This window comes from Papaver somniferum, unplaced genomic scaffold (assembly GCF_003573695.1).
Source record: "Papaver somniferum cultivar HN1 unplaced genomic scaffold, ASM357369v1 unplaced-scaffold_23, whole genome shotgun sequence".
Classification (NCBI taxonomy): Eukaryota; Viridiplantae; Streptophyta; class Magnoliopsida; order Ranunculales; family Papaveraceae; genus Papaver; species Papaver somniferum.
In genome coordinates, this window is record NW_020633263.1 from 284,919 (window position 1) to 311,716 (window position 26,798).

The following is a 26,798-nucleotide window of genomic DNA, read 5'->3' on the forward strand; positions in this document are numbered from 1 at the left end:
TGAAGGCCAATCTCAATCAATTGAAGAAATCATTAGTACAAAACAAAGCTAGGATAAGTTTACCTTTGTTAGTGGTGGTCAGGATTTGTGGCGTTAATTCCAATATTATGAGTGAAAAAAATTATGACAGGGAGGTTCAAACTCATGACCTATTTTGTCATAAGAGTGGCCTCTAACCACTGTTCCACCTTGGTTGGAATTAATAGAAAAGATAAATCAACGGTGGTGGTTTGTTCAACTTAAATATCATAATTGCTTTATTAATTAGTGTTTCACTAATTGCACATAATAAATAATCTATTCATTATAAAGTGTTTTATTAATTAGTGTTTCACTAATTGCTCATAATTCTTTAGTGTTTTCTTGATGTGGGATTTCTCGAAATTTGCTTCGAACTCATCTCCATAGTAGAGGTGTACTTTTGTTTATGATTCAGCTCGGAGATTATAATTATAGTCTGCAAACGCAAACAGGAGACCGATTTTATTATTGCCGACGAGCTTTCTCCATGTTCTGCATACTCGTTTGCTCTGTAAGGTGGGTTCAATGGGTGACTGAGAAAGTATGTTGTCTATGATATTTGTGGGAAGTTTCTCCATGAAGATGATTTTGGTTCAAAAGCTGCGCGATATTATTTCTCAACTTAAAAACCCTAATGTTGTTAAACCCTTGGGTACATACTATAGTCCCTTGGACCCTTTATATACAGGAAGAAAACGGTTCAGTCCAAAACCCCCCGAAAATTAACAGATTAGTCCATCTCGTTCCAACTAGGAACAGATTAGTCTAGAAAATGTACAAAGACACTGCTAACCTCCACACGTGTTTTATAAACACACGTGCAACGAGTGGAAACTGTTTTGTAACTGACACATTCAACGTGGATGTGACACGTTTGCTCAAAAAAAGAAATTGTACGACAAACTTTTAAATAATATAAAAATAATTAAAAACAATTTATCTTTTAAACTGCTCGTCCAAAATCGACAAACTTTATATATTTGGAAAGTATTTTCCGAGAGCTACAAAAAGAGTACACATATGACTATATAATTTTAATTTTAAAAAAATTAATTTACATTTGTGTGTACAATTATGTACACCGCTGCAAAGATCCAAAAAAAATCCAATTATGCCAAACTGCCATCCTAGTCCACACAGACAAAAAACTATCAACCATGCCAAGCTCCAGTTGGATAACAACTAGATTTGTAGAGGTAAGTTTAGCAGATAACCTGCATCGAGGAAAAAACAATGAACATAAGAAATCGCAGCTTGAAAAGAAAGTGATTATCCTTTCACCAACATCCACATAAGAAATAAAGCAAAAAATGATCAAAATAAAAAGTTAGTCGGTTTATGGTTAGAGACATAATCCATGTGGGCATTACTACACAAACTTAATATTGCTTCGAAATATCCTAGTACAGTGGTCCATTGCACTTTACTGAAAAGGAGATTACTAACATGCACAACATTAATCATACTCACACCCATACCTACTTTTTCATGAGAAGTATATTGGTGCATCAATATATTCATCCATGTGAAACATTCCTAAAACCAATCCTTCGTAGCCACAAACAAACCTACTTTTTCATTGAAAATACACCAGTGCACCAATGTGTACACCCCTGCAAACACATGCATAAAATCGATCATTCATATTCACACTCGGGCACACTTTTTCATGGGAATTATACAGGTGAAACAATGTGTACACCCCTGTAAAACATGCAGAAAAACGATCATTCATAACCACACACAAACCTACTTTTACATGGGAATGACAGAGGTGCACCAATACGTACACCGCTTCAAAACATGCATAAAGATTATCATTCACATCCACACACAAACCTATTTTTCATGGGAATTACTTCCCACGGGTGCACCAATATGTACACCGTTGTAAAACAAGGGAAACCTACTTTTTCATAAGATTTACACAGGTGCACCAATATGTACACCCCTGTAAAACATGCACAACCCCAATCATTCATATTAACAATCAACAAGTGTACAACTATATACACATTAACTATCTACATGTGTATAATTATGTACACATGAGGAATCAATATGTTATTTCATTAAACGAAGGTTGTACTTATCAAATTTAACTAAGAAAGCCTAAAGCACACAATCATGTTATTAGTTAGGACCAATATTGACGTAGGAATCATCAAGGGAACCAAAGTATACAACTAGAATAAATACCTTGCACCGCGTTGCATCATCTTGTACAATTATATACACGCCTACAAAATGATCCGGTCTTTCCATGTCTCCCCCTGAGTAAACACCACATATCATATTAAAGATGTAAACAGAAAATAACAATTAAATCTAAAATAAAAGATTCTTGTATAGTAATAAGCATGTTTACAATTATGTACACATCAACAATTAACACATATATGATTATGTACACATTAATAATCAATAGGTGTACAACTATGTACACATATTGTCTACACGTCTATCCAAAACATATATACCCAAATGATCCTATCTTTCCATGTCTCTCCCAACTATCATTAATGTCCAAAGAGAACTTACTGCTAATGTTCCTGCGGACATAATAACAATAAATTGAAGGGATGAATAGTAAAAAGCTTAAGGACAAGTAACAAAGAGTTTTAAATGGAGTTGATGTTAATGTGTACACACTGTTCGTTTATGAACATAACTGAAAAGTGGTCAAAACATAGAGATTTATTAACACAAACCTAAATGTAACAAAGAAAAATAGCCACCCAAGATCTAGGTTTTACTCACATCAAAAGATAGAAGTTGGAGCCACACCAGAAATGCAAGGTTAAAGTGATAGTACATGGGACACCTGAAAACAAATAAAATTTTACATAAGCCCTATTGTTAAAAATTTATCATCTTAAAAATCCCCTATTGTTAATAAGATAATTTACTTCTGTCACTCACGTAAAGCACCAATACTATCACTTGTCCTTGCAGAAGTAGCATCCGAAATTACTTGAGCTAAACAATTTGACAAAATTTCCTTAACCAAAGACCCTATTTCTAAATCCACCATGAATCTTTCACATTAATGACAAGAAGTCATGGATCTCCACATGTGTACCAGTTTGTACACCCCAATTATTTACGCAAGCATAAGCTTATGAAGTCGTTTCTTTCACATGTACACCCTAATTATTTTGTGTACCAGTTTATACACCCCATTAATATACCCCAAACATAAACTTATAGTCATTTTACGAAAAATGATATTGCAGGAACCGTAAAATTCAATAAAAATCTAGATTTGATAGGATCCATAAAAATCAAATACCTACATACTAAACTCACCAGCTTATAACCTGGTGTGATCTTGAGCTTGTGTCATTTAAGGAAGTTACACCCACTTTCCTTTTAGCTGCAAATAAAAATAGTGGTAAATACGACAAACTCGTATATTGCCAGATTATTACAAGTGTAAGTGTAATGCAAGTTGAGCTTATATACCTACACAAAATATTAATTAAGCTCCTTAAATGATCACTGTCCCTCACTACTTCTTCAATCATCTATTCAACGATAGTCCCTTTCTACATTCAGAATAAAGGATAGAAAATGGTCATGTACAAAAAGAAATAGTGTTTTAAACTTTCTCAGATAGTATCCTAAAATTGGTACAAATCCATATTTGGTATCACAATCATGAACAAGCAGGTACACAAGTTTTAATTAGTACTTGAAACATTCTAAGAACTACTAAATCTTGTAATAACAGTAACAATAAGAAACTTCAAAATGAACCATCGTATACCTCAACATCTCCGGTTTTGATTGTAGCGGAAAAAATAATCCATATAACCCAACTTTCCTGAAATTTCAAGTACTCATTTATAACTTTACCCGAAAATTCATAACATAATATATATATATAGAAGAAAAAAAATCCGAGGACTTTAATTCCATTCTACAGAAGGAAAAAAAAGATGATTCTTATTTTCCGATCGAGAGCTAGAATTAAGAATGAAAATCTACTGTATAATTTGAGGAAGAAGAAAAAACCTTCTAATGCTTCTTCTCAATCTCCTTTACGTCTATGTTTTATTTAATTTCTCCTTCAAAATTTCGAAGACCCAATCCAATAGTTCCTTTTTGCGAAATCTCCAATGAAATTGTTGAACTGATATATTTGGTTACGCTATCTATTGGATCATATTTTTTATGATCAATTGTAATAGAAGCAGACGAAGGGAAGGAGGTAGAATAACAAGAAAACCTAGATCTATTTTCTCTGCAACTGATTTGTTTCTCTCTCTACAAAACATCAAAAACATTAAAAGGATATTTAGGGTAATAACAATAACTGAATTTTTCTGGATCTGTAATATTTTGGAATAACTCGTATAAAAATGGATTAAAATGTCACCGTATTTACAAATTTGGATTAACGAATACCAGGCCTGAGATGGTAGGACTAAAGCATCCAAAGCCCACCAACTTTGAGACTAAACGTCAATTTCTACTTCTATATATATAGAGAGGTAACTTAGTGTTATACGTAGAAAGATCAACTTGCCATATATGGACCGATCCACGTAGGGGCCAAGAGCCATAGTCGGACATGCATGTTATTTCATTATAGCTTTATGCTTTACCATCGGGATGTCCCGAAGTTTCAATTTTGCAAAAGTATTCCATAAATACTTTGACATAGAGAGGAACAATATGTACGTACATATGAAGGTGATGTTGTGTAAAAGCTTTTGTTAGTGTAATACTGTAAAACATTAGATGTCTAGTACAAGAACTCGGTATGCGTTGTATGCACCCCTCCAGTCCAGGTGACAAACAAACACAATGTTCATGTGTACATGCAGAAAACTGATTAACAGCAGTTAGTTGCGAATCTTGCAGTAACTGAAGACCCATAAGAAATGTAAAACTGATCAAGGCCAGTTGCAAAATTACGAGAGCTGTTATAATCATATTAGCACATTTGGCAACCCCTACAACTTATTAAAGGCGATCCTATGAAGGCATAATAAGGTCAATAAAAAGGTTTAAATAAAATTAGCATTCCAATTAAAAATTCCTTCAAGCACGAAAAACAAGTAGACGTCTAATAATAAGAAATTATATGTTTCTGGACCAACGAGCTAACTTTGAAGCTTAATGGATGGATATTTAAGCAAAATCACATAGAAGTCTAGTAAATGAAACTAATTAACAAAGGCGCAACCGCTTTTCTACCCTCCTCCTTTTACTTCGTACAGTTAAGCTATTATGTCTTAAATCTTCTAGCGAAACAAGCGTGTTCATGTGAGGAATTGCCTGAAGGCATGATAAAACAGTACCATTGCCATCCCAAAGCTTAGTTAAAGTTGATGTATTATTATCATAGCAGTATAGCTTCTCTCTTTTGTGCCACAATAGAACTTCATTGCTCTTTGTAATTGTGAATGGCTTGTAATCGTAGATCCCCTCCGACTGTTTAATTTTTATACTAAAGTCTCTACTCCAACTCCAACTGTGGCCGTAGTACTCTCCTCGTGTCACTTTGGCTCGCAGTATCCTTATATGCCTTCCTGTATCCGTGATCCTTTTCTTTAACGCCCATATATCTAGGGTTCGAACACAAACTCTATAATGAATGACACACAAATTCACACCTAACAACATAAGTCTAAAACTGTCAGGTCCCTTGGCATAATCAAAAGGAGGTAATGAGACGTACTTGATATTCTCATTTACCAGATCGAAGGCGACAATCTGATACATATGTTGTGCTTGCCGGCCTTTCTCGCCAACCCAGTGAATTTCTCCATTAGCAAAGATGCCAGACGAAAAGAATTCGTAAGGGATTTTTTCTTTTGCTCACCACCTACTTTAAAAGCATAGAGTATATACCTCCACCTGTCCGTGTAGTGCATACATCCCAGGCGAACTGATTCTGACAACTTTATACTCATTGGTCAAAGGAATCCACGCGGGATATGTTGGTTCAGTTAAGCCCGGAAGAGAAAGAAATTCTCCTGTCAATGGATTACAAATACCAGAAGGAATAGTTTCGTCTCGGTACGATTGAAGACAAACCAAACTGTTACATGAACCAACCATGTTGTCACCCCCTTCGCAATTGTAGTTTACACGGTCTAACTTTTCAAGTGTTTGGTTGGAGTAGGATTTCTCAAGACCTACTTCATATTGATCTCCATAGTAGAGTTGTACTTCCGTTTTTGATCCAAGTTAGAAGAGAGTTTTTGGTGAATGCTTCCACACTTGCTATGTGCAGAGAGCAGTTCAATTTATATTAAACACTTTCAATAATCTGTTACATATTTTGGTAAAGAATCAAAGACCGAGCATGCCAATAATGTAGGCTTTAGAATCTGAAACAATACTAGGTTAAGAGACTTGGTGTACAGTCTTTCCAGCAGAGTCTTCAGGAGTTGGCTTAACACCTCCCCTCAAGTTGTACTGCAGCTGGCGAAGTTGCAACTTGCTACGTAAAATATGAAATCTTGGTGATGGAAGCCCCTTAGTAAAGATGTCAGCAACTTGATCCCGTGAACTGATGAACCTGACATGAAGTAGACCAGCAGCCACACGTTCACGGACAAAATGATAGTCAATTTCAATGTGCTTTGTGCGGGCATGGAAAATGGGATTTGAAGTTAAGTACGTGGCTCCTAAATTATCACACCAGAGTAATGGAGGTGAAATTTTGAAACCAAGCTCCTGCAGCAAGGATTGGATCCAGATTATCTCTGAAGTAGCTATTGCAATTCCACGATATTCTGCTTCAGTACTGGACTTTGATATTGTCTTCTGCTTGCGTGCACTCCATGAGATCAAGTTGCCTCCGAAATATATACAATATCCACTAGTTGAGCGTCTGTCATCCAAACTACCAGCCCAGTCTGCATCGGAGTATGCCTGCAAAGAGAAGTCTGAGGAAGAACGAATATGCAGACCATAGTTTACTGTATTTTTTAGATAACGAATAATCCTTTTGACTAGTTCCCAATGTTCTTCAAATGGGTCATGCATGTATTGACATACCTTGTTAATTGCCACATAGATATCAGGTCGCGTTAAGTGCAGATATTGCAGTGCACCCACAACACTGCGATACAATGTCGAATCATGAAACCTTTTTGTACCTTGCTTCTGAATTTTCACATTTACTTCCAGAGGTGTGTTTACCGGCTTTACCCCATCTAGCTTTGTCTTGCGCAGAAGGTCTGCAACATACTTACGCTGTGATAGAATCAGTTCTGAACCCTGTCTTAGGACTTCAACCCCCAAAAAGAAAGAAAGATCACCTAAATCCTTTAGTGCAAACACAGCACTGAGATCTTCAATCAAGCCAGAGATCTCAACTGGATGTGAACCGGTCACTATTATGTCATCAACGTAAACTAAAACGTACAATGTGGACCTTGTGTTTGACGAATGAAGAGAGAACTGTCAGCTATTGAACCCTTAAACCCCAACTGGACCAGGTAGTTGCTCAGTTTTGAAAACCACGCTCTAGGCGCCTTTTTAAGGCCATAGAGTGATTTGTGCAGCTTGCAGACATGGGTTGGATGCAGCTCATCTACATACCCCTGAGGCTGCTGCATATACACATCCTCTTCCAGGTCTCCATGAAGAAAGGCGTTCTCCACATCCAGTTGTTTGATATTCTAGTTGCGCATTACATCAATTGACAGCACAAGGAGAATAGTGCATGGCTTAACCACTGGTGAAAAGGTTTCACCATAGTCACTTCCCAGCTGTTGGTTATATCCCTTGGCAACTAGACGTTCCTTTCTCTTGTTGATTGAACCATCTGGATTCTATTTAACTCGATACAACCATTTGGATCCCACCACATTCATACCTTTTTCATATTTCACCAGAGAGTATGTGACATTCTTAATTAATGCATTGATCTGAACATCCATTGCATCCCGCCATTCTGGAATTTTCCTTGCCGCCGAGAAACAAGTTGGCTCCATGAAATCTTCATCATGTAGAAGATGCTTGGACGCAGTCAAGCACAATTTTTGAATAGGCTTGTGTATACCGGATTTTGCTCTTGTGACCATTGGATGTGATAAAGTTGTACTCTAGACTTCGTCATGTATAGATGCAGATGAAGCTGGCAGAGTTGAAGTAGTTGCAGAAGCCGAAGTTGCTGGACTTTCCGTAGGGGAGATGGTTGCATCAGAGTAAGCCAAACTTTCTGAGGCCGATGCTGAAAGATCCACGTTGTCTGATGTATGTGTGGTAGGAGGCTGTGAAGCGATACCCTGAATTACGGAAGCATTTCCTATTCCAAATGGATTCTTAGAGAAAATACTTGTGCTGGATTGTACAATACTTGGATTTGGCACTGGGGATTGATGCTTGAGAGGCAAGAATGGGAATGTAGCTTCCTCAAAGCGCACATGTCTAGAGATATAGATTCTATTTGTTTCTCTGTGTAAACACATGTACCCCTTATGTGCGTTTTTGTAGCCTATAAAAACACATTGAATTGACCTAGGTTCAAGTTTATCTTTATTATATTGCCTTAAGCAAGGATATGCAAGACATCCAAAAACCTTCAAGAAGGAATAGTCTGGTAGTTTGTGGAACAACAGTTCTAATGGTGTTTTTGAGTTTGACACATAATTTGGTAGCCGGTTTATAAGATAACATGCATTAACAAAAGCATCTGCCCAAAAAGACCTAGGCATATGAGCATGAAACAGTAAGGCCAAACCAAACTCTGTCACATGTCTGATTCGTCGCTCTGCCAAACCATTCTGAGGTGACGTGTGAGGACATGAAAAACGATGTTGAATGTCAGACTCATTTAAATAGGAAGTAAATTTTTGATATTCAAGAGAATTATCAGATTGGAAAATTTTTATTTTATGACCAGTGAGATTCTCAACTTGTTTGCGAAAGAGAATAAAAGTCTGTAATGCATCAGACCGTAGAACTAGGGGAAAGATCCATGTATAGTGGGAATAGACATCCATAAACAAAATGTAATATCGAAAACTTGTTCTTGATAAGGAGGGTGAGACCCATATATCTGAAACAACTAAGCTCAATGGCTTATTATAAACTGTTTTACTTAGAGAAAAAGATAACTTCTTGCTTTTACTCACATGGCAAGAATGACAGAAGCCAAAGTTTTTATTTGTTACTGGAAGTGAAAATTGATGACAGATTTTGGACACAGTGCTAAGCATTGGATGTCCTAGTCGCTGGTGCCAAAGAGGAAGTGTATAGGTCACCATAGCTTCAGGTTTTATTGAATGCTGAATCAATCTACCCCTTCAAACATATAAATGCCATTCTTGTTAAACCCTCTAAGCAGCATTATCCCCGTGCGCTTGTCCTTTACAACAAAGAAACCAGCATGAAACTCAAAATAAACATTATTGTCTCTACAGAATTGTGATACAGATAACAAGTTTGTCTTGATTTTAGGAACATGATATATATGATTCATTGCAAAAGTGCGGGAATTAAACGTAAAAGATGCATTACCAAGATTCAAGATTTCCAGTGCATTACCATTGCCTACATGAACCTGCTCAGTGCCATTGTATTCATGAGGAATGGACAGATTTCTCATGTCAGAAGTGAGATGGTGAGTTGCACCCGTGTCTGTCACCCACTGATTCCCAAACTGGCCTCCAGGTAAAGCAATATAGGCCTGCGCTGAACGCTGGTTGTTGGTTGTGGGTTTGTCGTAGCGAAACCAACATCTGTCTCCAAGATGGCCCTTCTTCTTACAGATCTGGCACTTTTCAATGAACTGAGGAGGTCTCTGATTCTGCTGCTGACGATCATTCATATGATTGTTGGAATATGGATATTTTTGTTGGACTTGATTCTTCCGTTGATCACCTCTGCTTGTAGAGGGAAAGTTTGTGACAGCTACATTTGCTATTGGAGACTGCAGTGACGACAACTGAGACTCTTGGCGCATGTCATAGGTGATCAGATGAGAGTAAAAGGTATCGATAGGCATATCCTCAACAGTGCTTAAAGCAGTGACAATAGGATCATAGCTTTGGTTAAGGCCATTACTAATGGCTTGTTTCTTTTCATTTGTTGTTACAGCACAGCCAGATTCTGCCAATTGAGCAAACAAAGCTTTAGCATCATTCAAATAGGTTTTGAGAGTTTTGTTACCTTTTGACATGCTGTGCAGCTGCTTTTTCAGATTCATCTGATGATGAAAGGTTTTTGGTGCATATTCGGATTCTAGTTTATCCCATACATCCTTTGCAGTTGTTAGGTGAGATACATTGCTCAAGACTTCAGGTGTCAGAGTTGAATTGAGCCATCCAACTATGAGAGAATCCTGATGCTCATATGATGTAAACGCAGGATTTATATCTTCACTTTCAGGTAACGTCTTTGCAGGAACTTGTTTTGTTCCATCTACAAATCCATTGAGATCATAGCCTTTTAAGATTGGTTTGAACTGTGCCTTCCAGAGGATATGATTTGTTTCTGTGTGTTTTAACGTGACAAGGTGATGAATCTGCACCTGTCTTAGGGTATTTGTTGTCTCTGCCATGAAGTTGTTTTTTTGTTGTTGTTTTGGGCGGAAGATGGCTTGGATCAGGCTGATAGCAAGTTAGAAGAGAGTTTTTGGTGAATGCTTCCACACTTGCTATGTGCAGAGAGCAGTTCAATTTATATTAAACACTTGCTTCCACACTTGCTATGTTCTAGATGACCTATTATTATTAAGGTTTGCATATACGAACAGAAAACCAGTTTTGTTTTTACCGATGATGTCTCTCCATGTTCTGCATACTCGTTTGCTCTGTAGGGTGTCTAAACGATCTAAACGAGAAAGTATGTTGTCTATGATATCTCTGGGAAGGTTCTCCATGAAGATGATGGTGGTTCAAAAGCTGCGGATTCGGTCTTGGTTTTAACTCTCGAACCCTAATGAGTTGTTAATGAACTCCTCCTTGGATACAGCACTGCAACGGGCATTGTACTTATTTTTATAGATAGAGACGAAAATGGGCCGGCCCAGTAAAGGTACATAGGGACCCAAGCCCGCGTTACTTTCACTGCAAAAATTTGAACGCACGACAGAGAAAGAATTGGAACGATTTTTTGAGGACCATGGTTTTTTTTTGGGACCATGGTTTTATTTTGGGTAAAGACATTAGAAGTAAATCTAGGTCACCCCTTATCTAGATATTTATATTAATACCTAAATTACCCTCCTGATTAATTTTGGGTGATGATTAGTTAGTGTTAATAATAGTTAGTGTAATGATTAGTGAGATGATTAAGTTAAAGATAATTAGTGAGATTAAAAAATCATATGTAAAGAAGTAGAATTATTGAGAGAGTAAAGTTAGAGAAGATGAAGAAGGAAAACATGAAAAACGATGGATTTTACCAACCACAACCGGAGGAAGGGTATTTGGCTACCTAGGTATGCTTCAAACTTAGATAATGTTGGTTGAATTGCTCCAAACTTTCAAAAAAATGAAATTTTTTATGTAGATTTGGGCCAGTTCGGTTACCATATGTCAAGAACATGTAACCGAACACACCTGAAAGTATATTTCGGTTACGTTTTCCAAACACGCAGGTTACCGAACTCGCTCGTTAATGGAGGTTTTGGTCGTACAGTGTAATGTTCGGTTACCTAGGATAAAATGGTAGGTAACCGAACTTTGAACTTAACAATTTATTTGGGTACATCTTGTGTGTTCGATTAGTTCGCAAACTTCAACGCAACCAAATTTCCAAATGAACTGCAGGTTAAAAGTAACCTAGTGTTAGAAGTTCGGTTGGTTCGCAAACTTCAACATATTTTGCGAATCAACCGAACTGGGCTTATATATGAATATATGCAATTAGGCAAACGTTCGGTTACTACGAAATTTATTTCTTGGCGAATTAGGTAGAGTTCGGTTACGAAGTTTCAAAGGTAGAGTTCGGTTACAAACAAAACTTAACATTTTTGCGAGCGAACCGAACTTGTGGACTTCTCATTATTTTCGTAAACTAAAGTTCGGTGATATCCTTATTTTGCGAAGGATCCGAACTTATGGACTTGTGTTGTTCTAATACAAGGAGTTCGGTTAAACGTATTTTTTTGCGAATCAACCGAACTCTGAGTTCGGTTAAGAAAAAGTTAATTCGTGATAACCGAACTTGTCTCTGAAAAAAAAACCTCCATTAAACCTCTCTGCAACTTCCATTTTTAACTCACTTTAATGATTACTTCTCATTTATTCAACCAAAAACGAATGACAAGTAATGGGTTTGTGAGAATATATTTGTTAATGTTTTAAATTAAGCTATATATATATATATATATATATATATATATATATATATATATATATATATAGTGGTGGTGGTAATCGGCGGTGGTGGGCGGTGGTGGTGGTGGTAATCGGTGGTTGGTGGTAACCGGCAATGGTGGGAGGTGGTGGTGGGAGGCGGTGGTGGTTATATACATAGATGGTTATTGGGTTGGTTTTAAATTAAATTAGATTAAGAGTAGGTTAGTCATTTCAATGATTTAAGACACCCCTTATAATTATAGGGAAGGTGGCCTAATAAAATTATGGTCCCCTCAAAAAAATCATGGTTCCTAAAAAATCGTTCAAGAATTGTTCATTCTCCTACTAATTACAAGTGCAATAAACATTAGATTCCAGGTTGGAAAACAAAAAAAGAACAAGAACAAGATTCGTGTAACTACCAAATTCTTATGATCTTAAAAATACTTAAGCACTATCTTATAAGATAGGGAAGAAGTGTTTTTAAATGATCATGCCACGATCGAAGTACGCAGTACTGATAACGTGTTCTTTCCGTACGGCTGCGGTTGTCTTTTGAAATGTGGAAACCCTCGATTTTACCAGATACCTCGTCCAATTTAAGGCATCTTCTATTTCTTGATTTTCTCTACAAAACCATCCACTTGTAAAAGCATGCCTCAATCTGTCAAGGAAATTTCCAATATAAATGCAAAATAATTGAACGTTTATGATCTTTAAACCTCTTGAAAATAATATAGCATGCAAATAGCAATATTGATTATCTAAACCCTAAGTTTTCATGTCAAACTCGTCATAGTGGATTCAACAATCATTATATCATTGTTCAAACTATCAATTATTTTTTTTTAAATCGTGAAGAAAAATAAATAAATAAAGGTGAACATAAAATAACTTACCTATCTTTGGATGATCAATGAAAACAAGAATTGAAGTATGCAGCAATTCCTTATCAACCAAAGAACAAACCCTTTAAAGCAGTTGAATTGATTAGACTCATGATGATGACAAATCAAAAGGAGAAAAATTATGGGGGTTTTGTTCTTAGAGAAGAGGAAGAGGTAAAGAAGCGAGTGTTTGAGATTTTTACAAGAGATATGTATAGGAGAGTTTGTCGGTTTATGTGTAGACAACCAAAAGAACGCTATTCAGATTAGTGTTGCACACTATTCACAATTGAAATGACGATGGTATCAAGTACACTACAATCTTATCGATATCAATCTATATCTGATACCTTGTGTGATCTAATGTAGACAAAGACTATCAATAAGATGACAACAACAAGGTATACTTGGTATGTGCCGAAACCAAACCTAACTATAGGGCTCAACCGAAGTGTTTGATTAACATACAAATGCAATTATAATGCAGAAATTAAAGTAAAGGCACTCAACAAGATTTTGTTAACGAGGAAACCGCAAATGCAGAAAAACCTTGTGACCTAGTCTAGTTTTGAATACTCTCAGAGTTAAGCCGCTATACAAATACTACTACCAACTTCGTATAGTTGAGACCAAGTAAACTACCCCAGTTACCTAGTTTCCTCAGTATTGTTAGAGCACTGCTTGGTCGAACTCACAAGCATTGTTATCTCAAGCTTATTTGTCAAGTTTAGTTGATCAAAACTATATACTTGACTTGTAGTCTACTTATAGCTATGTCTCGGATTAGGATATAAGTGTGTAGTTGAGCTTTAGAATTCACGACGTTCACCAATTGAAGTAGAATCTACTGAAGAGCTTGGAGGAACTTCATCAACAAAAGGTATGTGGATACTTAAACTTATCTACCACTCAGAAGTATATTCTATTTTATCTTCTAAAGATACTTAGTCGTATATCTATATAGACTTTTACATTATACACATTTGATATGTCAAGCCGAGTTTATCTCGCTTATCTATTTCTCAAAATACGTGTTGGAAGTTTTTTCTTTAGATATGTTCATCATATTCTTGAAGAGTTTGATTGGAAAACATTCATTTGTTGCAAATTGAATATTAATCTAAAAGATGATCATGTGAAAACTACATTGAACATCTTACATAATTTGTATGAGACGGTCATTTGATGTAATCTTGGGAAGTTTCGTATTGATCATTCGATCACTTGATAATTACTTGAAGCTAATGGTATGTGTGAGATTAACATTGTCGTCTTCTAAGGATGTTTCAATGATTAAAATAAGAGTTTAGAATGATTACTCATGTCTGGATACAACACGGTATGCATACCCTGTATGCGAATTGTATTGTGATGATTTAGGTCCGGAACTTTGGTTTGCATACCTAGTATGTGAATGAATTTACCTGAGAAGATCCGAAACTCTTGTTTGCGTACCTAGTATGTGAATGGGTTTACCTGAGTTGGGTCCAGAACGGTTGTTCGCGAACCGGGTTTGTGAACGGCTTGACTAGGCCAAGGACTGGAGTTGTTGTTCACGTACCCAGTTTGCGAAAACAGCGATTAAGTGTTAAAATCGGTAATGTATGATTCTCATACTCATTAACTAAAGCATTTATGATTTAAGGAATGTGAAAAGACGAGGGTACCCAAATATACCACAATCTTTTAAATATCTACCTATAAGTCCTCTTACCGACAGTAATCGTCTATGGACAAAGTCGAGACAATACAACAAATCGGTATTCACACTTCATGTGATTGTCTATGGATACGAGATCCAGATAATACGAGGCTATGGTGAAGATTTTGGGTGATTTCCCTTGATAGGGGTTGAGATGGTTACTGCCTGTGGAGCAAACGGAGATATGTTAACTATAAAACATGGAACTGCGGAATATGAACAGTCGCTGTTTGAGCTGGTGGTGATGCTGATTATTCAGAACAGAGAATGTAGGAGTGCAGTGAGATATGGAGAACTAGAAATCGACAGGAAATAATGGGTGTTGTTGGTAGTCGATGGACAGAAAGGAGGAATGGTTATTGACGATGATTGGAAGATAAGTGGAGATGAAAGTTGGATGTGGAGTGGGTAAGATGCTTAAGACCCGATAAGTTGTTGTTGGCTGGCGATGGAAGATGGCAATGATGCTCGGTGATGAGATAGTGATGGTTTGTTGCCATTGACTGACGAGCTCGAGAATGGAGAGAACAGGTTGCTGCATACGGAGTCGAGGTTAGCTGTAGTTATAGAGAAGATAGATGATGCCACTTCAAGAAGGGAGGAACTATAGAGTACTGAGCTAGATGATCAACTGAGAACGAGGAATAACAGGATATGAGATGGACAGTTCGAGCTTGGTTGTTGAGATTGAGCTCGAGTCTGTAATGGTTGGTGAACTGATGATGCCTATGCTCATCAGTAATGAAGAATGATGGAGTTGAACTCGGTCTTTGTTGTGGCTTGTGATGGCAGTAATGGAGTTTGAGTTAGGAAAGGAGAAAAAGAAGAAAGTAATTCTCACGGAGGGCCTGGTATACGTGAGATGATGAAGAGAAAAGTGAAAGTTCAGGGAGTTTGAAAACTCACGGAGGGAGAAGTGTCCGTGGAAGGTTTTGCTCGGTCATTGGCAATAAAGATGAATTATGGAGATTGGCGAAGGCAGAATATGGCTGTTGCGATCTGACTTAGTTGGCTGAGAAGCTAGAGAAGACATGGAAGGCGATGGAGTAAGACAAGAATATGGTGGAAATATATTACTGAAACAAGAAGAAGTTAAGACGGCGGTAATGATGGTCAACGAGAATGGAGCTGCAGTCATGGAATTCGAGTTTATAGGGAATTATCGTGATCAGATAGAAATAGACAGCTCAAGAAAACAGGGAGAATGGATGAAGATGGTGTCGGTGAGGAGAACTTCGAGAGAACACAGGAAAGAAAGGTTTTGTAGATGATAAACCTAATAATTAAAAACCTAATAAGAAAAACTAATCATATTGCAGCGGAGGAAAGATCCAGCGGACGATAGCATTGAAGGCTACCGCCGCCGGTTATAAAAGAAAACGAGGTGGGCAACAGGTCCGGATCGGCCTTCTGATACCAAGACAGAACTACTAGATATTATGATAAAAGAGAATTGTATTATCGAATGAGATAATTTACATTGAGAACCCATAAGGTATATATAGCGACATCATAACTTGGTAAGCAAGACTAATACTTGTAAATCAATTCATACTAAATATATCAAACGCTAAATATAACTCTACATACTAAAACTTTCCATATAATATTTGTATACTCTAACACTCAAAGGGCCTTGTTTCCACAAGTCATCAGCTTCAAGGACAGTTTTTCCAGATATCCCCCAACCTTCATGCATGCACGGCATTTCCCCATTGCTTGGCATGTAGTTCTGAAGAACTCTAGATGGTCTAATACTGTGCCGTACTTTGTTTCCAATCAGAAGACCACAGCTTCGAACTGATTTCACATCTCCGTCTTCTATATGCATGCGAAACTGGTTTTTAACATCTGTAGGGAGGAACTGGAGATTCAGTGTCTGCCCAAAAGAAAATAAATGTTATTTAATTTGTACTTCATCTAAAAGATGGAAAGTAAATACAAATATTTGTAAGATACAACTAAACATGATTACGTACTAAAAAAAATGGAAAGCAAATAAAGCACCTTGGTTTGTGCTTTTTCATCTAATTGCTGTTGCGTCTTTGTTACAAATCTTGAGGAGAACAAAAAAAGAAACAAAAAAATCAGTTACAACAGAAAAGTTAAAGTTAATACTTATATATTCATTATTCAATTATATAAGGGGAAATATGAGAAAACGGAGTGGCGGAATGGAAACTTTAATATATTCATTATCAAAATTTATACTTGTATTTTCAGTTACCACCAACCTATCTAGGTGTAGTATTCACATAAGAAAAAAAAACTCAGTTACATGGGGTGAATAACGAAGTGGCAGGATGAAAACTGAAGTCCTTGCCTCTTATGGGTAGACTCACTCTACTCAAACTAGCCTAGTAGAGGCCACCAATCACATTTTGCAATCAATTTTCCACACCACGCATGCGAAAAAAGAAAAGAAGAGATAATAAAAGGAGAGATACTTACAAAGACGATGCAGTTGATAAGTGCGATTTCTCCAAAACGTCGTATTGTTCGCCACCTTTTTTGTTTGATAATGTAAATATTCCACCAGTAATTAATGTTAATACAGCATCCCCGACTTGATACATATAACAATTTAGTTTCCCCTTGGTGCAAACATACAACACTAAGAGACGGTCTTTCTCAAAAACCAAGAGATGGATTTTCTCCTTGGCTTTTAGAGGAACTGGAAGCTCAATTCCTTCTAACCACTTATTCTTAGAAAGATGGAAGAACCAAAAATGATTGTTCAGCACTGAAACCATTTGGCCTGAAATTATAGGAGACTCAATGTTTTCTGGAGATCTAGCAAATATCTCTGAATATTTAGAAGTTTTACTCCATATCTGTTTTGCTACTCCGTAGGTAACATGTGTACCATCCTCACACCATATATAAATTTCAGCTAAAGATTTCCTGGACTTGGTATACGCAAACGAAGATACCCTTAGAGCAGTCAAACCATCATACTTATCTTTTGGAAAATGGCTAAGAAATGATTTACCAGTCAACGTAAAATGCTCTACCAGACTTGAATTACTGCCTCCCACAATAAAACAATCCGTAGTTGTTGTAGAGAATGAAACATGATTGTATCTTGGTGTTTGGAGGTTAGCTGACTCGGTCCACTTTTTTGTTCTCAGGTTACAAGAAAAGATCTGATTACTTACTACACCGTCTTCTTTTCTTCCGCCATGACAGTGTAGTATTTTAGGGGAATTAAAAGTTGTAGATATACCCTGTAGCTTTTGATTGCATGGTTGAACGGTTTCTAAAACTAAACTATCGTTATTTACCTTAAATAAGATATGCCAATTCCTTGTAAGACTATCATCCCAAGTGGATAACATGATTAAATTTTCCTTGACTAATTGTTTCCACGGCATTGCATCAGCAAGCTCCATCTCCTGCAAAAAGTAGTCACCCATCTTAGTATGACAGTGACCAGTTATAAACCCTAATAGGACAAAACTCAAAATTAAACAATCACAATTAGAAAAACTCAAAATTATACAAAACCTAATTCATAACACCACCACAATTCTCTAACTGTAGCCCTATTTTGAAAAAACCCCAAAATTTCCCCTGAACCCTATGTAACATACATGGCAATTAAAGTGTTCATAAATTCAGAACAGAGAAAGTCGTCATGTTACAATCCTACAGGCCATAGTTAAAATGATGATGTTAAGCATACAACAGGGAGTCTTCCTCAAGACTCTCAGCTCAGTTAGTCAGTCAGTCAACACTAGTCTATAGGCTACTTAGTCGTTCCTTTTGTTAGCTATAAACTCGTTCTCAGAGTCAGTAACAATATTTTTGTTTTACCAACAACTCTGTAACTATATCTCTTCATATAAATAAGAGTTCAATCTCCACAAGATTTTAGTGGAAGACATTAAACCAAAAACCTTGTTCTAACTTGGTATCAACTTTTGATCCAAGCCACCTTCCGCTTATCAAAAACAAAACACAATCAAAAAAAAAATTTGATCCATCAAAAATGGAAGATACTACAAACACCCTTCGCCAAGTACAAATTCAATATCTTGTAACCTTGAAACATACCAAAACAAATCATCTGCTCTGGAAGGCTCAATTTAAACCTATTCTTAAGGGTCATGATCTCACAGGTTTCATAGATGGAACAAAACAAAAACCTGCAAGAACACTTCCAGATGGTGAAACAATAAATCCCGATTTTACTGCGTATGAATCTCAGGATTCACTGATAGTTGGCTGGCTGAATTCAACCTTAACACCTGAAGTCTTAAGCACGGTAGCAAGACTTGACACAGCTAAGGAAATATGGGACAAGTTGGAATCAGAATATGCACCCAAAACCTTTGTTCATCAGATGAACCTCAAGAAGCAGCTTCACAACCTATCAAAAGGTAATAAGACTCTGAAATCTTATTTGACTGATGTTAAAGCTCTTTTTGCTCAATTAGCAGAATCAGGATATATATAGTATCTGCTGATGAAAAGAAGCAAGCCATCTGCAATGGCTTAAATCAAAGCTATGATCCGATTGTCACTGCTCTCACTACAATCGAGGGTATGAACATCGATCTCTTTTACTCTCATCTTTTAACATTTGATATGAGGCTAGAACAACAACTAGTCTTGCTGCATTCACCGTTAGCCAATGTAGCTGTGTCTACCACAGCAACATCTGGTAATAGACAGGACCAAAGGAGATATACTGGTCAAGGTTCTCAGTATCAGCAAAACACAAATCAGTCTTTCAGTAGGAAGAACAACAACAATTCTTCTCAGCGCAATAACCAGCAGCAATCACAGAATGATACCGGCGCATGACCAAAGTGCCAAATCTGCAAGAAAAGAAACCATCTTGCAGATAGATGTTGGTTTCGTTATGAGAAACCTAATAACAATCAACAGCGCCAACCAGCTTCTTACATAGCTCTACCTGGAGGCCACCAAGACACCCAATGGGTTACAGACACAGGAGCCACGAATCATCTGACAGCAGACATGAGAAATTTAACTATTCCTCATGAGTATGATGGCACTGAACAAGTGCAAGTGGGTAATGGTAATTCATTGAATATTTCTCATATTGGTAAAAGTTCATTTACCAAAAATTCCAGATATTTTTGCTTGAGTAATGTTTATCATGTACCTGAGATCAAGTGTAATTTGCTGTCAGTGTCTCAATTCTGTAAAGACAATGCCGTTTTCTTTGAATTTCACACATCCTTTTTTGTTGTGAAGGACAAGCACACGGGGCTACCACTGCTGAGAGGACTTGAAAGGAATGGTCTGTATGTCTTGGATGGAGTTAGTGAGCTGGATCATCCAATAAAACCACAGGCAAATGTTGCTTCTAGTTTACCATTGTGGCACCAACGATTAGGACATCCCATGTTGCGCACAGTCTCAAGAATCTGTTTTCAATTTTCCCTTCCTGTTGCTAATAAAACCTTTGATTATTGTAATTCTTGCCACATCAGTAAGAGAAAGAAATTGTCTTTCTCTCTTAGTACTACTGTTTATGACAAGCCTTTGAGCTTGGTTGTTTCTGATATTTGGGTCTCTCCGCATTTGTCAAGATCAAGTTTTTGTTATTTCCTTTTGATAATGGATGTCTTTTCTCATTATACCTGGGTTTTCCCAATTGTGCAAAGGTCAAATACTCTAAAAACTTTCATTATGTTTCACAAACAGGTTGAAAATCTAACTGACCATAAAATCAAAATATTTCAGTCAGACAATGCTTTAGAGTTTAAGAAGTTCACGTCTTATCTGAATGAAACATGTATTCAGCATATATTTTCGTGTCCACACACATCACCTCAAAATGGCCTGGCAGAACGTAGAATTCGTCATGTAACCGAGTCTGGTTTAGCTCTTTTGTTTCATGCAAACATGCCTCGTTCCTTCTGGGCTGATGCCTTTACAACAACCTATTTTTTGATCAACAGGCTTCCAAAATACAACTCAGAGTCAAAAACTCCACTATAACTTCTTTTTCAAAAATCTCCAGACTATTCATTCTTACGGGTTTTTGGTTGTCTAGCTTATCCCTGCCTTCGGCCGTATAATGCAAATAAACTTGAACCTAGATCTCTTCCTTGTGTCTTCATAGGGTACAGTAGCGCACACAAGGGTTATCTGTGTTTGCATCAGGAAACCAACAGGCTATATGTATCGCGTCATGTTCGGTTTGAAGAACAATCATTCCCATTCCAGTCTTCTTGGCAGCAACAAACTCCATTGTCTTGTTCAGGTAATGTACCATCCAGTACAAGTGTTTTATTTTCTCATCCTTTTAACCAATGTAACTCACAAATCAATCAGGAAGATGCTCAATTAGCTCCAGATAATAATGTACCATCACCAGCTGTATCATATGCTCCAGATTCTCCAGATCTCAATGACTCTCCTGCACCAGTGATGCATGTAATAGAACCTGTTTCAGCAAATGATTCTGTGTCGTCTAACACTAGCGCAGCTTCGGCAGGTCGTCATACTGATCAACAAGCAGTTGTGGTCCATCCTATGAGAACTCGTGCAAAATCTGGCATTACAAAACCCATTTAGAATCTATGTTTGACTGCCACTAAGCATCCACTCTTGGGAGAAGACTTCATGGAACCGACTTGCTACTCTATAGCCTGCAAACATCCTAAGTGGAGAAAAGCTATGGATGTTCAGATCAATGCACTGATTCGAAATGGTACATACTCATTGGTACCTTTTGAGGAAGGAATGAATGTTGTCGGGTCGAAATGGGTCTTTCGTGTTAAACAAAATCCAGATGGAAGCATAAGTCAGCATAAAGCACGTCTGGTTGCAAAAGGGTTCAACCAACAAGCAGGAGTTGATTATGGTGAGACATTCAGCCCCGTGATAAAACCGTGTACTATACGTCTTGTATTATCTATTGTTGTAATGCATCATTGTCCATTGAAGCAATCAGACGTTGAAAATGCATTCCTCCATGGAAACTTTGAGGAGGAGGTATACATGTAGCATCCTGCTGGGTACGTTGATCCTAACTATCCGAATCATGTCTGTAGGATGCATAAATCGTTATATGACCTCAAACAGGCTCCGCGTGCTTGGTTTTAGAGGCTAAAAAGCTATCTGGTTAAGCTTGGTTTCGCAGGTTCTATATCTGATAGCTCATTGTTTATTTTAAAAAATCATGACTATGTCACTTAAGTTCTCATCTATGTGGATGACATAATTGTCACGGGTTCTAATGCATCAATGATTCAACAGCTGATAGAGTCTCTTGGTTCAGAGTTTGCTCTTAAGGATATGGGGGATTTATCATTCTTCTTGGGTGTTGAGGTCATCAGGAGTGACAATACACTTGTTCTAACTCAGAGAAAGTATGTAACTGATCTCTTGAAACGTACAAAAATGGATGGTGTGAAGCCTGTATCAGACAACATTGTTAGCAACAATATATATATAATTTACCAGCATCAAAGATATTGTTAGAAGACAACATTGTTCAAGAGAAGGCAACAGGAGATACAACCAATGGTAAAGCATCACCGTCCTAGTTCATGATCTTCTAACAAAGCTGCAAATTAAATGTTTGTTGCATTCTGCCAACCATATTAAAACTATCATCAGTGGCTCTTCAACAAGAATTTAATCATCAACCAAAGAATAAACGGTTTCAAAATAGGTTGTTCAAATGACAACTAAGAGGCCTGGTCACGAAAAAGAATGCACCTTGTTACTAAGTCCACCGAATTTATCAGCGTGTCTTGAAACAAAAACTTACACCTTGTTTATCTGCAGCTGACTCATCTGATTCATCTGGATCTGAGTCACTAAGGTCTGACTGAAATCACCTGACTCATCTGGATCTAAGTCACTAAGGTCTGACTGAGAAAATGTGTTTGTTTTTTGAGTCAGACCTGACTCAACTAACTGAATTTTATAAGACATAAAATACCCTTGTATAGATTTTTGACCATGAACATTTATCATTACTGAAACATCACAATGGTTTCATAGCCCTCTATCCAGCTTTATTTTTCACGGAGTTAAACATGTATGACATCATGAAACAATAAATTTAAAGTAGATTTATGACCTATCCAATACCTTATGTTCCTGATATGGACATAAATATAACGAAATCACTTACATAGAAAAGAAAACATTGCTGCACAAACTTAATAGGTGTCAAAATATGGACACCATATGACCTAGTACTACAACTATCAATTGGCTTATGCAAGACAACATGCTACCATGGCCATTTCTTGGTTTTCAGACCTCGACAATTTTGCGGACCATGAAAAACAAACCACAAGCGACAACAGATGAACATAATATGCACAATGGCTAACAATTACAAAAACAGTACAATGTAGCTAGAAAAGTCGTGTCAAATATTTTTATTAAAACACTCAAGGTTGCAAGAAAAAAAACAAGGGAAAACTAATCAAGGGTCAATGAGTACTTGCCTGTATTTCAGTGCTTCCCTACTCTACATAAACTTTTAGCCTTCCCAATCTGCAATGAAATGGAAGAAAAATGTTACGCAAAAGAAAACAGAGAAATGACCACAAAGTTTCATTCCATGTGTATGCAACAGAAGATAATGAACAACTTGAGATAACGGATACTATGTATATAATAATGTTAAATCAAATCCACAAATGCTGTACACATGCCCATATTTTGCTAAGAAATGGGACCAACTTAAACTCCAAGAATGATAGCATTCACAAATGAACAAACCAGAAGCAACTTCAGCAAAGTGTAAGCAAAGATTGAGACATACAACAGCTAGAGAAGACTATTAATAATGTCAAAAAGAAAAAAGAAAAAAAGGAGAAGACGATCAATGTACTTGTTAAACTACTTATCCAAATCTATCATATTCAATGATGTCTATATTACTTATCCAGAGCTGAAGTATCCAGTCAAGTGTTATAGAAACATAATATGGCATACATGTAGAAAGACAAAGTTTTCTTCACTTGTAGAACGGAGTTTATAAAAGGGCAAGTACATGGAAAGTGGGGCTTCGAAGCATGTTCTCATTTTCATTCAGGTGGGAGGACACCATTACCACAAGAAAACAATGACTAAACTAAGCAGTATAAACGCAAGGAAAACTATACACATATATCACAGATCACTCAATAAAATTTATAAATGGGTCTAAATCCTCATCAAATTACATCTACGGATAAAATTACTTAAATCAGGAACCATTTCATGAATCAGTTGATTATTTCCAATAAAAACAATAATAATAAATGTGGGTTTGACTACAGGCTCCAACACAAGCAGAATAGAAAATGAATATAATCTAAACCCTAAAAATTGACTAGCAGGGTCAAGGGAGTTGGGTGTAGTTGTGTTTTTTCTCGTTAGTCGTGAGGGAGTTCGAGTGAGTCTCTCAAAATTCCCGTTAATCGTGGGAGAGTTTAGAAGAGTCTCCCCAACTCCCTAGAAAACCCCGTTAGTCGTGGTGGAGTTTGAAAAAACTCTTAAACTCCCTGTTAGTGGTAAAAATTAGAATGATAGGGAGTTTGTTTTTTCTGGGGAGTTCTAGGGAGTTTATAGTGTATTTTTTCCTCACTCCAAATCTCTCAAAAAAGTAGAGATTTTGGGAGAGTCTCTCAAACTCCCTACACTCAACACACCAAACTCTCTCAAACTCCCTATACTCTCTTACACTCCCTCAAAATCCCCAAGATTCAAAATACATTAAACTCCCTCCAACTCACTCGTGGACTAACCCCCTGTAGATTTCACAACAAAGAAAACCCTAGAATTTCATTACAATCAAAACCAAGCACAAAAAAACCCATGCAATAAAAGTTATACCTACAGTTGATTAAAACATGAAAGAGATCAAGTGAAAGAGGCGGAGGAGATCTGGGGTTTTTAGTTTGGAAGAGATCAGGTGAAAGAGGTGGAGGAGATATGGGGTTTTTAGTTTTTCCATTTTGCTATCGATCATGTCGAAGAGAAAGCAACGGTAATGAGTTACGGGGGATGGAAGGGTAATGAGTTACGGGATGAAGGGGTATTACAGTTATTAGCCACGACTCAGAGAGTCAAAGGTAAGGACTATCGACTCTGCGGCATTTCTACGCCTGGCAAATTTGGTTTGGCATCCCGGCCGAGATGGCCGAGATACCGCCGACAATATCGGTTTCGGTGCGCGAAGTTCAGCTTTCAAGTCGTCTAACCCGACCTTGAGACTCTATCTTCCCGACCTATATGAACTCCTATATTAGTTGGCGCTATCGAAATCTCATACGAAAGAAAGATACGAACTTGATAAATGGATATTGAAGAAAGATCTTTCTATATCATCAAAATGAGAAGCTTTTTCTACATCCATTTTATCTACTAAAGTTTTATCCGAGATGGCGATATTTTCGATATTTTACTGATATTTGCCAATATTCACCTAAATATTGTATATCGAACTCCGACCGATATTCACCGAAATCTAATATTGATTACATTGTACCTGACTCAATAATGCCCGAGTTAGGGATTTCCTCTGAGTCAGATCGCGGGTCAAGGTATGTCAAAAAATGAAATTAAATGGTCTGACTACTGACTCAACATGATTCAGGAGTTGACTCAGACCCAGACGTCGAGTCAGCTGCAAACAAACAAGGTCTTAGTAGAAACAACGATTAGAAGGGAAGAAAAAAACATATTACAGTAACCATAAAGAATGACAAAAGGCTTAATAAAGCAAGAAAAACCTAACCTAATAAACTTCATCGGTAAAACATCCACATCAGTTACCAAATAAAACCTTAAATCACTCATGAAGTTACCGTAGAACCTCAATTAAGGTTCAATGTGGATTTGGGAAAACCCTAATCTTAAAATTCTCAATTTCATGTACCCGAATCTCTTTTATCTTCCTTAGCGTTGCTTCCCTACCTCTCTTTCAAAAGGCGATAAAACCCTAACTTCATAAGCCACAACTTTCAAAAACACTAACAAATTAAATTATATTAGCGTAGCATCATAATACTCACACTCAAGAGTTGAACCTCGAAACCAAATGTCGAATGATCCGGTGTCAACAAAAACGGACGAACTAAAGAAGTAGTAACAGGGACGTTCCTGAGAAAAAATTTCTCCGCAAAAATCCTTTTTTATGCCCCCAATTTTATTTTATTTTTGTTGCACCACTATATAATAATGAAAGATAACTATTTTGTTATAACAATATATAAACAAAATACTTACAAATTTTGTGGAAATATTTTTCTTAGGGGAAAACTCGGGAATGCAACAAATCACCCTAAATTAATCAATAACAAGATTACAATTACAACTAGATTTGTGCCCGGTCCTTTTTAACTTGGTGTGTTCAGGCTTCGCTCTTCCCCGTGGTTATGCATTTTTTATTTGCCCCGTCTCGTGGCGATGCATCTTTTATTTGGTGCGTGTGGGGCTTTGCCCCACCCTGTGGCGTTGCATTTTTGATGTGGTGTCGCACCGTGAATACATTATATAGGTGAAGAAAAGATAGGAAATATATGTAGATTTTATTTACTTCATCCTTTTATTTTCTCGGAAACTATGTGTGAAGTATGTCGGTCTTTTTTTTCTTTATATATTAATTTGGAAAAAGAGTCATAATATATATTCGACTTCCGTGTTGAATTTGGTCTATAAAATTTCAAACACACAAAGTTAAGTCTTTCTTTTAACTTTATAATTTTTAAATCAATTATATGTTGCCAAGTGTCTTCATCATTATTCTCATTAGCAAAAGGCTTATTTCGACCAACAAAAACCAAGAATCTCCTTACCAGGAATTTTATTTGTTCATGCCATTAAATTTTTCTTTAGATATATTTTCCACTTATTGTACTTTGTGTATTGTCTAATCAAGGTGTTCAAGTAGATAGCTAGATGGCCAAATATTCGATCTTTGGCGGC

The 26,798-nt window shown here is 36.9% G+C and overlaps 1 long non-coding RNA gene across 2 annotated transcripts; it reads right to left on the reverse strand.

Annotated features, from left to right (window-relative positions):
• Positions 1-1,021: 1,021 nt before the first annotated feature.
• On the reverse strand, positions 1,022-4,462 carry LOC113340746. 2 transcript variants are annotated; one of them, XR_003355631.1, is made up of 8 exons: positions 4,039-4,462; positions 3,791-3,847; positions 3,487-3,569; positions 3,331-3,397; positions 2,782-2,845; positions 2,221-2,294; positions 1,504-1,634; positions 1,022-1,235 (listed from the first exon to the last, which is right to left on the reverse strand). It is a non-coding gene; the product is annotated as an uncharacterized LOC113340746 (long non-coding RNA). The 2 variants fall into 2 exon arrangements; XR_003355630.1 differs by lacking the exon at positions 1,504-1,634.
• Between the last annotated feature and the right edge of the window lie 22,336 nt (positions 4,463-26,798).